The following is a 15,677-nucleotide window of genomic DNA, read 5'->3' as shown; positions in this document are numbered from 1 at the left end:
CATGATGATTTTCATCTATATCATAGCCAGCTCTAAACTTCTGCTGCACTTATAGGCCAGAGACCAAGCATAGTGTTTCAGCCAGGATGTCCAGCATCCATCCACTGAGGTCCAGAGCAGAGCAGGGCTAGTAGCAGGACTGTCTGGCTGGCTGAGCCTGGATCCTGAAGGAGAGCGGGACCAAGGGAGGAGCATGGTGCTGGTTCTGTGGAGGAGTCTCAGCATGGATCAGACAGGCTCCTCTTATTTATTCTAATCTCTCTCTAAAGGGGGCTGTAAAACAAGAGCCTTAAACCAGGATGAGCATTATCCTCTGACATGACAAACTATATTTTTCCAGCTTGATATACACCCCCAGCCATTCCTCTTCCCCAATTCACACTATTATACACAGGACTGCACACACAAACCATAATTACATGGTCAAAACACACAAACACACACACACACACACACACACACGCGTGCGCACAAACCCATAGTAGCACTCCAGCTCGGGGCTGTGGGGCAGTGGTTGAGCAATGCCTCCCCGGGGGGGATATTTTATAGTTTGTGTCCATCAGTGGCGTGGCCTGGGGCGTCGGGGTTGACAGTAAGTGCTCTCAACACCGGTGACACTGATTCATCTGAGCCATGACACAGATGAGAGAGGAGGGGGCAGAGGGGACAGAGGGGGGACAGACACAGGGAACCAGAGAGGGAATAAAAAATAACTTAGAGACCAGGTCTTGTCATGTCTTGTGACGATACACAGGCCCTCACTAGAGAGTCTTATGTATCTGTGTTGGAACCTAGTGTACGTGTGTGAGAGCTCATTCAGGTAGCTGGTGATGCTATCAAGCACTTTTTGTCTTTGCCATAGTGATCCTGTAAAGTTCTGTATGTGTGGTAATGGTAGTGTGGTAGTATGAGCGTAGCTGTTCTCCAGAACACATCCTCTGGAACAGACCGAGGCTGTTCTGAGCTGTGCTGGGCTGGGGAGCTTGGCTTGAGAGGGAGCCCCCCAATCTTACATGGCATTTCAATTTCCCATCTTCCCTCGCTGCTGCGCCTCTTCTACATATAAATAGGGAGGAGGGTCTGAACCCCAGCCTCCAGGATGCGCATACTAAGCAATCAATGTGTCACCTCTCCCTGACAGTCCTATTTTTTTTCATACGGGCGCCGCGTTCATTTTTTCTTGTCAGCAGAAGGTAATTTGCTCTATTGTGATTCAGTCCGAAAGCTTGGTGACGAGGTGTCTGATAGGTCGCCCCCCCCCCCCCCCAGGGGCTGAAAGAGGCACCCCACTACCCAGTCCCCTCTCCCCACACCCAGGCCAGCCCTTCTCCATCTGAGACAGTAGGGCTGCTAAATTAGATAAGCGGGGCTGTGGCTGTGGCGGGGCTGTGGCGCAGTGGCCCTGATTAATAAAAGATGCAGAGCTCCCAGGGGACGGCCTTTCTGAGGGCCGAACAGAGCCATGAACAGTGCCACAGCACAGACAATGGCGTTTGCATTGGCACAATGGACAGGAAGTGGAAAGAATGAACCAATCATGGAAATATAACATTTAAAGCAGCCTCGCCCCATGCACCTCTCTGTCTCTCTCTGTACCCTTATGCATCATAATGGATCATTTTGGCCTCATATTTTGTGTGAAAAAAAATAGAAATATTCATGTATTCATATATTTAGGAACTACATCCTGCTGTTGACATATGTTGGATGGAAGCTTGCGATTTCCAGCTGTTTTATGGCGTTTAAGAAAAAGCTAAATATTTCCAAGGCCATTAGAGCCACTGCATTACCATGAGCAGTAACACCTCCATCTTGCATGGATGCACTGAGAGCAGGACATAGTGTTTGAAAAAAGCTATATACGTATGTGAAGTACCCCCCATATTACTGAGGTTCCATTTTCACTGGAAAAWGTCACAATAAATAGGGGAGGGGAATATGAAATGATTGGTTATCAGCTCATATTTTTTTGAATAATGTAAATGAATACGGATACTGATATTTCTGCTGGCCATTAAGTGTTTCATTTTTAGGTTAATGGTTCTGTGTCTGTGTCTGTGTGCGTGTGTTTATGTGTGCGCTGAGGGGTGTGGAATGTTCTGGATGCTCTCATGCAGAGCACAATCACACAGAGCGGCATGGCGTCATGTCAGCCCAGTCCCCATCAGCCTCATTCACATATAATGGCTTTGTTACCAGGAGTATTTTCTCCTTCTCCCTCTCTCCTTCTCCCTCTCTTCTTCACCCTCTCTCCTTCTCTTCTCCTTCTCTCCTTCTCTCCTTCACCCTCTCTCCTTCTTCTCTTCTTATCCCTTTCTCCTTCTTCCTCTGTCCTTCTCCCTCTCTCCGTCTCCCTCTCTCCCTCTCTCCGTCTCCCTCTCTCCCTCTCTCCTTCTCCCTCTCTTCTTCTTCCTCTCTTCTTCTCATTCTTCTCCCTCCCAATGTTTACAGGAAATACAGCATAGCCTACGCTGCCTGTGGAGACCACTAAAAGCAAGGAATAATAATTACTATTTTTGTCTTCTTTCAAGATATGTGCTTAACATTGGGAACATTCAAGCTGCTCATTTAATGAAAATGAGGGAGAAAAAAATTCACTGAGGAACATGCACTATTCTGGCAGACATATGCACTTGACTGTTCCAGACATATACAGATACAGTGATACCCTTTACCCAACCCCATCAACTAGCCAAAAAGAGAGACATTAACCAATATGCACAACAACAAAAAACACGCACAGACGCATGCACATGTGACACGAGCCTACCGGACGAGCTAAACTACCTCTATGCTCGCTTCAAGGCAAGTAACACTGAAACATGCATGAGAGCACCAGCTGTGCCGGAAGACTATGTGATCAAGCTCTCCGTAGCCGATGTGAGTAAGACCTTTAGACAGGTCAACATTCACAAGGCCGCAGGGCCAGACGGATTACCAGGACGTGTACTGCAAGCATGCGCTGACCAACTAGCAAGTGTCTTCACTGACATTTTCAACCTCTCCCTGTCCGAATCTGTAATACCAACATGTTTTAAGCAGACCACCATACCCTCTCCCAAGAACACTAGTAACCTGCCCTAAATGACTACCGACACGTAGCACTCACGTCTCGTCATTGCCCACATCAACACCATCATCCCAGAAACCCTTGACCCACTTCAATTTGCATACCGCCCCAACAGACCACAGATGATGCAGTTTCTATTGCACTCCACACTGCCCTTCCCACCTGGACAGAAGGAACACCTATGTGAGAATGCCTTCATTGACTACACACTCATGCTGTTCAACACCATAGTGCCCTCAAAGCTCATCAATAAGCTAAGGACCCTGGGACTAAACACCTCCCTCTGAAACTGGATCCTGGACTTCCTGACGGGCCACCCCCAGGTGGTAAGTTTATAACAACACATCCGCCACGCTGATCCTCAACACATGGGCCCCTCAGAGGTGCGTGCTCAGCTCTCTCCTGTACTCCATGACTGCACGGCCAGGCACGACTCAACACCATCATTCAATTTGCAGATGACACAACAGTGGTAGGCCTGATCACCGACAACAACGAGACAGCCTATAGGCGCGAGGTAAAGACCTGGCCGTATTGGCCGAAACACAAGGTGTTGCAACACCGTCAGGACCTCAACCTCTCCTCAATTACAAGACGGAATGGATGTCAAAGACAATTCAGGATTAGGAGGAGGGTAGATTGATTATGAGACTACAGGAGCAAGGTCAGACCGAGCACCCCCCAATTTCTCGCGAGTGGCGGCTATGTGACTAATATGGAAATTATATTGGCGATTTTTGTTTTTTTTTTTCCCTGTTTATAATCTGGGTGTGAGTGCTTCATACTTCGGTCTTGGCTGGTGAGATGGATAATCGAACAACAACTGCCACATCTACCAATCTAAACATCTATGGTCCCATACCAGTAACACACCCAAGGACAACTCTTGCTGAGATCACCAGACCCCCCAAAAGACATTGGGAAACGAACAAAACCACCCACCAGAAGAACCTATTCCCACCTCATGAGACTAATAATAATATTTCATGGAGTCCTCAGTACTCCTACAAAAAGTATATTTCAATCTACAGTGCACCAATTCCGAGTACATCCTGACGCGCACCTAATACACCGTCAACAAACCACACCGGTACCCCGCACATTGTAACTTCTATGTACCCCCCTCCCCCCCCACCCCCCCCTCTGCGCAGCGCATGCCGCTCCCGCCCATCCCTCCCTACCATCCCCCCTCCTACACCATACCCTCCACATCCTACCTCCCACCCCAGCCTGTCCCCCTATACCCCCAGCCCCCCCACCCCCCCCCCTGAGTTATATCATTGTTATTTTTTACTGCTCCTTTTTAATTACTTTTTGCTTTTATCTCTTATTCTTATCCATATTTTTTTAAACTGCACTGTCAGTTAGGGGCTCGTAAGTAAGCATTTCACTGTAAGGTTGTATTCGGCGCATGTGACAAATAAAATTTGATTTGATGTACACACATACAGCTTTAACATGTACATGTACACGCAGACGCATACACTCACACAATATAACTCTAATTGAAGTAAATGTAACTCTGCCTCAGATAACATTTGGTCCCAGTCTAAACAGAGTAAAACACACTCTGGCAACAGAATGATTTTTTTCAGAGTTGTAAATGCTCAATTTAGTACAGTATTAATTTAAAATAACTCTGTTACCTTTTTAACTCTCTGAAGTGTTGTTCACTATTCTAGAGTTAATTATTCACAGTAATGTTTACTCTCACAATATAATCGCAAGAGCTAATTCAACGCCTATGGAGAAAACTCAACACTATTTCGGGGGTTTATATGGTCCCATTTGAGGTGTAAAGGTGTAGAGTTAGCATTTACACATTTCTTACTGTGTCATATTATGGTGGCTTGCAATATGACATCCAAGCTCAATTGGTATCCATTTAAGAGGGAGGATGTCCAACAATTTTACATCACTGTCATGGCTGTTGAAAGGAGAGGACCAAGGTGCAGCGTGGTGAGCGTACATTTTCTTTATTTAGTCAAAATGACGCCGAACAAAACAATAAACTCTACAAAAACAAACCATGAAGCTCAAAGGCTATGTGCCCTAAACAAAGTCAACTTCCCACCAAGACAGGTGGAAAAAAGGGCTACCTAAGTATGGTTCTCAATCAGAGACAACAATAGACAGCTGCCTCTGATTGAGAACCACACCCGGCCAAACACAACGAAATAGAAAACATAGAATACCCACCCCAACTCACACCCTGACCAAACCAAAATAGAGACATAAAAAGGATCTCTAGGGTCAGGGCGTGACAGTACCCCCCCCCCAAAGGTGCGGACTCCGACCGCAAAACCTAAACCTATAGGGGAGGGTCTGGGTGGGCATCTATCCGCGGTGGCGGCTCAGGTGCGGGACGCAGACCCCGCTCCACCACTGGCTCACCACACTTTGGTGGCACCTCTGGTGCGGGACCCTCGTCGTCAACCCCGGACTGGGGACCCTCGTAGCGGGCCCCGGACTGGGCACCCTCGTTGCGGGCCCCGGACTGGGCACCCTCGCTGGGGGCTCCGGACTGGAGGCCGTCGCTGGAGGCTCCGGACTGGAGAACGTCGCTGGATGCTCCGGACTGGAGACCGTCGCTGGAGGCTCCGGACTGGAGACCTTCGCTGGAGGCTCTGTACTGGAGGCCTTCGTTGGAGGTTTCGTGCCATGACTCCTCACTGGAGGCTTCGTGCCGTGGACCATCACTGGAGGCTTCTTGCCATGGATCATCACTGGAGGCTTCGTGCCATGGATCATCACTGGAGGCTTCTTGCCATGGATCATCACTGGAGGCTTTGTGCCATGGATCATCARTGGAGGCTTTGTGCCATGGATCATCATTGGAGGCTTSWTGCCATGGATCATCACTGGAGGCTTCGTGCCATGGATCATCACTGGAGGCTTTGTGCCATGGATCCTCACTGGAGGGAGGAGACGTATGGGCAGGCTGGTACGTTGAGCTGCCACAGGACTCACCAGGCTGGGGAGACATACAGGAGGCTTTGTCCTTGGCAGAGGCACCAGATACATTGGGCCGTGGAGGCGCACTGGAGGTCTCGAGCTAGGAGCCTGCACAACCCGTCCTGGCTGGATGGTTATTTTCGCCCTGCAGATGCGGGGCGCAGGCACAGGACGCACTGGGCTGTGCAGACGCACTGGAGACACAGTGCGCAGAGCCGGCGCAGGATATACTGGGCCGAGGAGACGCACTGGAGGTCTGGAGAGCAGGGCTGGCACAACCCTTCCTGGCTGGATGCTCACCCTAGCCCGGCAGATGCGGGGAGCTGGAATGTAGCGCACCGGGCTATGCAAGCGCACTGAAGATACCGTGCGCTGCACCGCATAAAACGGTGCCTGACCAGTACGACGCTCGCCACGGTAAGCACGGGGAGCTGCCTCTCGGGCTTCCTTGCCAGCCGTGTTCCCTCGTAACGCTGCCGCTCTGCTTTCGTCGCTGCCTCCGCCCTCCTCAATGCTTCCACCTGTTCCCATGGAAGGCGATCCCTTCCGGCCAGGATCTCCTCCCATGTCCAGGATCCCTTGCCGTTCAGGATGTCCTCCCATGTCCATTCCTCCTTTTTCCCACGCTGCTTGGTCCGTTGGTGGTGGGAAGTTCTGTCACGGCTGTTGAAAGGAGAGGACCAAGGTGCAGCGTGGTGAGCGTACATTTTCTTTATTGAATAAAAATGACGCCGAACAAAACAATAAACACTACAAAAACAAACTGTGAAGCTCAAAAGCTATGTGCCCTAAACAAAGTCAACTTCCCACCAAGACAGGTGGAAAAAAGGGCTACCTAAGTATGGTTCTCAATCAGAGACAACGATAGACAGCTGCCTCTGATTGAGAACCACACCCGGCCAAACACAAAGAAATAGAAAACATAGAACATAGAATACCCACCCACAACTCACACCCTGACCAAACCAAAATAGAGACATAAAAAGGATCTCTAAGGTCAGGGCGTGACAATCACCCACAACTTACATTCAAAATAATAGATTTGATTATGTTAGGAAAATGTATGTTACAGACTGTATCATTGTGTCGCATCAGATCAAAAACAATCAATGTACATGTGAAAGCACAGATACTAAAATAAACAATTCTAAAAATCAACCTACAACAGAGCATGCTGGTAAATATGACAATGACGTCCCTCGCACATCTGTGGATACTCCATAACTCCCTGTTTCTGTTTACACTTGTGGAGTTAAAAGTGCTCAGTCCCAATCAACTCCAGTTATCAACACTAACTCTAGGGAGCGTATCAATCTGTTGATGGTTAAGATGACTCCGGTAGAGTCAATAAAAAAAATGTACTCTGTGATTTAACTTTCCTTCATTTAGCAGGTGTTAAGCCTGCGTACATCTCTCTGACAGTCCTCCCCTCTCTATAACGTCCCCTGTGGACTGTGTAACCATTTTAGCGCGTCGTTGAATACCGTTGCTACTGTTCACTGTGTTTCAGTAATGATCAGAGAGGGTCTATCAGACATCACACAGCCCATAAAGCCTCTCTGATGTCAGCACATTTTCATTGTTATCAAAGGCGTATGCCGTTTTTATTATTGGGGCCTACACATTTCCTCGCAGCCCCTGCAGCCTACAGAGATTGATGGGCCTCATTTATGAATATGTATAAGATATGCACGTGGGTCTGAACTGACCTTTGACCTTCATTTGCTCACACATAGAGGCTTTGCGCTCCTCCATCACATCACAACATCTTGTTTTAAATCTGCTCCCTTCCAAAAACGGAATATCAAGTGGTTCTATTTCCTATGCTGTTCTTTCTGGGTAAATAATCTGCAACGCACCTTGTGTTGATTCTCCTCAAGTCACAAGCCCATTTTAATAGAAGTATAAAAAATATATATATATAKAAAATGTGACATTACTCACATTCATATGAGGTGTTATATTATGAACTTTTCATTAAGGATTAGAGCTGAGGCAGGGACTCTGCTCAGAGAGAGGAACAACATTTGATTAAAACATTAACATGTTTTCTAGTACATTCTTTACCAGCCTCTTTAGTATTCTCACTGCCTTCTCTGTGGTTAGATTTCTCAAAGGTGGTTGTCTTATAGCTTTTTGATGCCAAAATACATCACAGTGACCGACTAAACTTCATTTCCCAGAGAGCAGTGCAGCTGGTAGGTATGGCCTGTTCTTGTTGAGGAGGCTGCCCTCTGAGGTCGTTGCTCTGGTCATGTGAAGGGGCAGCGGAGCCCCATGGGCCGTATGACAAACCGAGCTGCCACGCCGAGGTGTGTGTCAGGGGTGTTTTTCCACAAAGCATTCTATAAAAGTGTAACTGGGCTGTGTTTGGCCTTTCCTCCCAGTAGGCGAACACCGTTCAGCCAACAGGCCCCCAAAGATCTCTTAAAAAGTGCTGATCCACAGAGCTGGGTCCTGCTAGTGCTCCTGTAATCCTTTCCAGCTTTTCACCTCCCTTCCTCTCCTCCTCTCCTCCTCACATTCCCTCACTCTCTCTTGCTGAGTCACTGGTACTGGGTGAGTGACAGAGGGATGGGGTCGGCGTGGGGCTTGTCAGAGCCCGGAGGTGATTATCACGACAAAACAAATCGTCAGCGCTGCTAATTGTGTGGCAGTGAAAACCATAACTGTGGTGTGTGTGTGCCCGGGGGTGCTGAGGGTCTCTGGGGCCGTGGCTTTGGGGAACCAGGGGCCTGGCACAGTGCCAGGGGAAGACATCAGCACCATCATTATTCAACCCCCCGCCCACCACCCGCCCCGTCATCACCAAATGTGTCACATACAACCTGGCACTGTCACCACATACGCCACATCTACATATCCCCCCACCCCCCAGCACCCGCTCCCCATGTRCCTCCCTCCCTRACACTACACYCACTCCACAACAGGGCCAGACAGCKACAATCTGTCACCAGGCGCCATCATACATCACTGCATTAATAAACATGAATTAGTAATGGCCACAATTACATGGGGTTGCTCTGGCGTTTACTGGTACAATAATTGTGTTCTCTCCTCTCTCCTCTCCTCTCTCCTCTTCCTCTCTCCTCTCTCCTCTCTCCTCTCTCCTTCTCTCCTCCTCCTCTCCTTCCCTTTCTCTCTCCTCTCCTCCTCTCCTCTCTGGGCCCCTGCTCCCTCTGGCCAATGCTGGATCTCCCTGTCAGATCTCAGGATGGGGCTGAGGAGGAAATGGAGGCTACGAAGATAGCTAGTGTAGGTAAAAGGGAACAAAGAACCAGAGTGTTCTCTCCCAGGCTGCTCCTGCTGGCTGTATCCTGGAGCATGCTTCACTCTCTGCCGTCAGCTGACATCCTGCCCCCCGCTGTCGGGTTGCACTGGCTCTGACTGAGGAGGACTCCTGGAGTGAGGATACTGAGTACTGACATTCTGTTCTCTCTCTCTTTTGTTTCACTGTGTGTGTGTGTGGGTGTGGTGTGTGTGTGTGTGTGTGTGTGTGTGTGTGTGTGTGTGTGTGTGTGTGTGTGTGTGTGTGTGTTGTGTGTGTGTGTGTGTGTGTGTGTGTGTGTGTGTGTGTGTGTGTGTGTGTGTGTGTGTGTTGTGTGTGTGTGTGTGTGTCTCAGGTTCAGTTCCACTGTGTAAGGAGGGGGGCGTTTGAACATTCTGATCTCCTGCGGCCTGATGGGACGTGGACTGCCTCCTCCACTTCAACACAACACTCCCAATACACATCACACTCACTGACTGAATGGGGATACAAACAGCTCTTTACTATTTACACAGTAGACGCCATAAATGACTGACTATATACAGTTCAGGGGAACATCATTCTACCGCTTGAAGGTTATTTTCTTATCCATTACTTGAATCAGATGTTTTTATTGACTTTTTCTAGTTTGTATATAAAGTGAGTATTTTATTGCTCTATGTACACACTCAAACACACAAGAATACACACAAGAATGACTCTTGCTGGGCTTGCCTCCTGCTTCTTCATACTCTCCTTTTCAGCACAACGTCCATGTATGGTCGTTTGTGCTGAGGTTAGGTCCACGTCTCTGACTGTGGAAACTCTCTAAGGAGAGAGCTTTTTCATTTCTGAAGCAGATGAGATATAGTGTCAGTATAAAGAGGACAACAGGAGTGCTGTGTAGTCTTGGACGACACAGCAGTGGTTAGGGAGGTTTGATTGGGCCTTTATTGCTTCTAGGAGAGGGCAGCCCTCCACCACTCCCAGTGGGGAGATCCCAGAGAGAGTGTGTGAAATGGGGAGAGGAGAGACACTCGCTCCAGGGTTTCACTGACATAATCCAGTTGTGTCTCTCCTTCACACACCCTGCCAGAGGCTCTGATATCGACCCTCTCACCACCCCAAATCACACACACACATACTTTTATGTTTCACTTCATCACTAATTTCCATGCCTTACACACAAACAACAGAGGCAGACATGTCCCAGACTGTTCCCCTGTTCTTCTAGACATGTTCCCTCCTCCCTCTCTCTCCCTCTTTCTCCTCTTTCTCTTTCTCTCTTTCACCCCTCCCCTCACTCTTTATTCAGTTTCTCTGGCAGAATCTCCTCTTTTACACTGTCACTATTCTGCCATGTGTTTCTCCTCCTCTCCCAGGGGCCACTGTGTTTGTTGCCTTTGTTCCAACAAAACAGTCTAATTGGTTGATTAGTAGGGTTGACTGACCTGTTAATTGAATACTAATTTAGATTTGATGTCCCCCTGCAGATTAACATCTGATGTAAAACGCTGTGTGGGTAGACATCAAACTAAATTACAAACAACAACAAAATCTACAAAGATTTAAGATGGTACTGTAGACATGAACATTCTGGAGTCCATGCCTTTGAATAAAATAGTTGATTAAAACAGAAAGAAAAACTCTCTTTATGTGAAATTAACCATTACATCAGTCAAATAAAAATAAAATGTACTCACATTAAAATGTAACAGAGACCGTGAAGGCAGTAATATCCACATTAAAATCAGCATGATTCAGCCTTAATCTGATTGTAGTCTTGTTATTATTATTGAGAACGTTCTTCATTTTTCCACTAGTGAACAGCCATTGATGCCTTAGAATAAACCTTAGCAGAGAATAGAAAGTGCCCTCTCAATGTTAGCCTCACCATGGTTTCTTCACTAAACAGTTCAACTTCAACGTCTAACAGTTCAAAATCTAAAACAGTTCAACATCCTAAAACAGTTCAACTTCAAACTTCAACATCTAAAACAGTTCAACTTCAACTTCAACATCTAAACAGTTTCAACATCTAAACAGTTCAATTTCAAACATCTAAACAGTTCAACTCTAAACATTCAACATCTAAACAGTTCAACACTAAACAGTTCAACTTCAACATCTAAACAGTTCAACATCTAAACACAGTTCAACTTCAACATTCAACAGTTCAACATCTAACAGTTCAACATCTAAACAGTTCAACTTCAACATCTAAACAGTTCAACATCTAAACAGTTCAACATCTAAACAGTTCAACTTCAACATCTAAACAGTTCAACATCTAAACAGTTCAACTTCAACATCTAAACAGTTCAACTTCAACTTTCTAAACAGTTCAGCACGGGCAAGTAAACCAACTTAATATGGCACGTTCAAACAAAGAATAAGATTTGTGGCAATGAATGTTTACCATTGTCCACGCCTACTACTTTTAGCGTGTATTGAAGAAACACGACAGGTCTTTAAGAATGGGACAGTCTTCCTGTTTACTCTGAGGGTGTGAAAGCTTGTTGAAGCTTTAATGTCTCACATTAGCACGTTTACTGATAGATATATTATTCACAAAATGTCCTTGAGATGTTTTGAAACAAATAGGCTCAAAGTGCAAGGACAAATAGGAGGTTTTCTATTGTGAGGTTGTGTATATGTGTACAGTTCCAGTATTTGTTATATTTGTTATAGTGACTGTTTGACTTTACAAATAAGTAACTAGAACTCTATGCAGGTTTGTCTGCTCCTGCAGCACACAACGTTGAGTCTTTTTCCCAGGCTCCTTCTGGAACACAGGAAGGCAGCATTCAGAGTGCATGTCATATCCACTGGTCTGAGATCAGGGATTCCAATGCTGCCTAAGACAAGTATTTATCCTGCACAGAGTAGGCCAGGTCTCAAGGCAGCATCATACAAAGTCTGTCCGCAATACTATGGTGAATCAGTCCCCAAACATCCACTCCTATGCATGAGACAAAAAAACACACATTTAAAATCAATCAATAAAAACTTGATTTCCCTTTGGGTCATGTGACTGGCACTCACTCCTCTGTGCTAAGCCTTGGAGCGTTGTGCTGTACATCCATTGTGCTGCCAGTCCAGACGAGCACCTCCATAAAAAGGTGAAAATGCGTCAGACTGGTCATATGTATGTCTTTTGAATTCATGCCTGACCACAAAAAAATAGATATATCTCCAAAATACAATATATATTTTTTTAAATAACAGAATCCAAGCTCCATCACTATCCATCTAATGTAGGAGGTAAATATCTCATTACTCCAGAGGGAAACCGTCTCCACCCTAGTGAGGATTTTCAATTCCATGACCAGACGCCCAATAGTCCAAAGTCCATCATTCCAAGGATGTAGATTTTTTCCTGGCATCACTGACGTCAGTGTTACAGTATCTGAACATACTGAGTGAGGCATCCTACATTTAGCGTAGTGCTTGTCTGTATCTCAAAGATGCAATTCCATGGATATGGGCCTGAAGTTTGGCCTTTTACCATCTTCATCAAGGAATTCCCTTCTGCTCCAATATAAAGCCACCTGGTTGTCACTGATGACTGTTGTATGTTCTGGGCCTCCTCTGACCCAAGTCGTCTTTGGGTAAATTGAGAAGACATTTGCAAATCTATTTACTGGTGCTTCTCATCTAGGTGTTTTATTTTCCTAGAGAGAAGAAATTAAAATTAAAATGAAAAAGCAATCAGTGATACATAAAGCCGTATTGCTTTCTCAGAGCGAGGCCGACACAACTCACCGTGCACTCCCCATACCCCTGCAACCTCACACACCACACACACGCACGCACGCGACGCACGCACACACACACACACACACACACACACACACACACACACACACACACACACACACACACACACACACACACACACGCACGCACGCACGCACGCACACACACAACACACACAGACACACACACACACGCACGCACACACACACGCGCATACACTTACACTCATACAGACACACACAGTAGGTTTCACAGACACCAGGCCGAACCAGTGCAGTTACCGGTTACCCCATGTGTGGGAATCTCTCTCACTGTCTCGCCATCTGTCACTTACCCTGCATACTTAGAGCCAGGCTCGTTAGTCGCCCCTCCCTCCTTCCCTCCCTTAACGAGAAAACGATTACAACGCATTTCTCCACAATCCCAATGGCCTCTCTTGCTCGCCTTGCGCCGTCCGAAACGTGCCTCCCTACCTTCAGCTCTCCGTCTCCCTCTCTCTCTGAGATCCCCTTCTCTCCCCTCTACCTCTTCTTCCACTCTCTGTGGCTGCAGCCTCTCTCTCTCTCCCTCTCTTTCTCTCTTTCCCTTTCTTCATCCTCTCCGCAGCCTCTCTCTCTCGCTCCTCCCATCTCTGAGCTCTAGGCTGCTCTGGGRTTTAGACGGATCACTCTCACAATGGTTGATCAATACGGCTATTGATCCGCTGGCAAAATGTTTACAAAATCATCCTGGGCAGCTGGGAGGGGAGGAGGGGCGGCCGGGGGGCCATGCCAATCGTAGGGGAGAGCCAGCGTGCCCCCTGATTGGTCGCCTGTCTGCCCGCCTTGCCAGGGAGAAGGCTGGCATGGACGGGGCTCCGTTTGCCTTTGTCATTGTTCCCAGCGCATCACGGCGCTCCTGGCTCACACAGCAGAACTTTCCTAACCTCCAATGTAGCGCAGCTCGYCTGTTTAACCTTTTCACTGCTAGATGCTGGCTACCAGCCAAACAGCAACACCCGCCTCCCCACCCCTTCCTCTCCCATGGGCTCAGACCTTCATTTGCATAAATTAGCACGCTGCAGTCAATGCCAGTCTCTTAACGATCCGCTGTCGTATCATTTCCTCCCCCGCCCTCCCTCGGCAGGGAGAGGCTCTCACGCCGCTGTACCCACCCTCGTGCCCGCCTTCTGGCCCACGTAGCACTACACTGGCATCGGCCTGGCTGACGTGTCCCCTCAGCACTTCTCACACCCCCACACTCCCCCTGGGTATCCCCGGCACGGGGAACCACCGCCCCTGCTCCCGCCTCTCTTCTCTCCTCTGCCACCTCAGTATGAGCAAACAGGAGGGGACCCGCAGGCAGGCAGGCAGGCAGGCAGGCGAGCAGCAGCTGTCCATGGGGATCTCTGTGTCCCTGTCATACAGCCATAAGGGACCAGAGATCAGTCTTGGAACAGCCTGGGCTTCCCTCTGCCTCTCCCTCCTGACTCACACACACACTACAGTCTATCTGAGGGAACACACACAACTCGTCACTGCTACTGTCTGAGGAATACAGGGGAGCAGTACTATCAGCAGCAGCAACTCCAGCAGGCTGCTGTATCTACAGTGGGACAGGACAGGTGCTTGGGAATGTTACAGAGGGACCATGTCACTCACAGACCCAGATACATGTAGCTGACTCAGATTTTTACTACAGGCCTTATTAAGACATGTTTTTAGAATCATATGTTCTTTACTCTGAAACTTGTAAATACACAATGCCCTACTATGACCGGTATCCACCTCCGTCTCACTGGTTCAGGGTATGTATGAGRCGGCTCTACATAGAGGTTAGAGATGAGCAGAGTGCAGTGTAACTATCTCCAGAGCACAGCCAGACTCCAGCTGTCATCCATCAGGGCCAGCCAACTCAGCCTCTYTGACCCAGAGTCAACCTCCTCCCTCTGGGGTGTGTGGCTCGGCCTGTCCCCTCCCTCTCTGGCTCCAGCTCCAGACCCTGACACCGGCCCAAACCACACAGTCTGGTCCACACAGCTGCTCTAGCCGGGCTTGTTGTGGAGAATGGGGTGGGTGGAGGGGGTGGAGGTGGTGGTGAGAGATGTCTGTCTAATTAATGCTGTGTTTTTAATTAACTGCGTCAGGAAGCAGCTTCTTGTCCCCTGACTGGTGGCGGTAGGGAGGGAGGAGTAACAGAGGAGTACCACACAGCCTGGGCTCTCCTCCACAGTACTGGCCCTGAGCTCTGCTCTGCTCCTATCATCAGGACTGGGATAAACAAACAGCTCACACACACATATGCACACACACACACAAACACATATGCATGCTCATATACACACATGCACAGAGCGCACACACGTTATACACAAATGTACACAATCACAGACTCATAAACACTCACACACACACTCTCTCTCTTCCACACACACACGGCTGATGAGTCTCACCCACTGGAGAGGAACATAGTAATTATTGTAACACATGCAAGGCGAGCCACATCCCATTCATTACCAGAACATGTTTTTAGATGTAATGAACTGTAATCCCTGGTCATGTTCCCTGTGGTAGAGAGTGATGTCAGCTCGGAGGGGTGTGAGACTGATCCTCTACAGCCCATTGCCAGATGGCTTTTAAGCTCTCACACTACAGTGCATGCTATGCT

The 15,677-nt window shown here is 47.9% G+C and overlaps 1 long non-coding RNA gene across 1 annotated transcript in view; it reads left to right on the top strand.

The window, feature by feature from the left end:
* The window catches only part of LOC112081045 (uncharacterized), a 53,426-nt gene extending 43,670 nt beyond the window's left edge, over positions 1-9,756 (top strand). Inside the window, exon 3 of the long non-coding RNA XR_002896287.2 lies at positions 9,649-9,756. This is a non-coding gene — a long non-coding RNA (uncharacterized lncRNA). The remainder of the gene's footprint in view (positions 1-9,648) is intronic.
* The last annotated feature ends 5,921 nt before the right edge of the window (positions 9,757-15,677 follow it).

This window comes from Salvelinus sp. IW2-2015, unplaced genomic scaffold (assembly GCF_002910315.2).
Source record: "Salvelinus sp. IW2-2015 unplaced genomic scaffold, ASM291031v2 Un_scaffold16688, whole genome shotgun sequence".
Classification (NCBI taxonomy): Eukaryota; Metazoa; Chordata; class Actinopteri; order Salmoniformes; family Salmonidae; genus Salvelinus; species Salvelinus sp. IW2-2015.
Note: the sequence above shows the minus strand (reverse complement) of the source record. Positions and strands in the feature narration are given on the sequence as shown.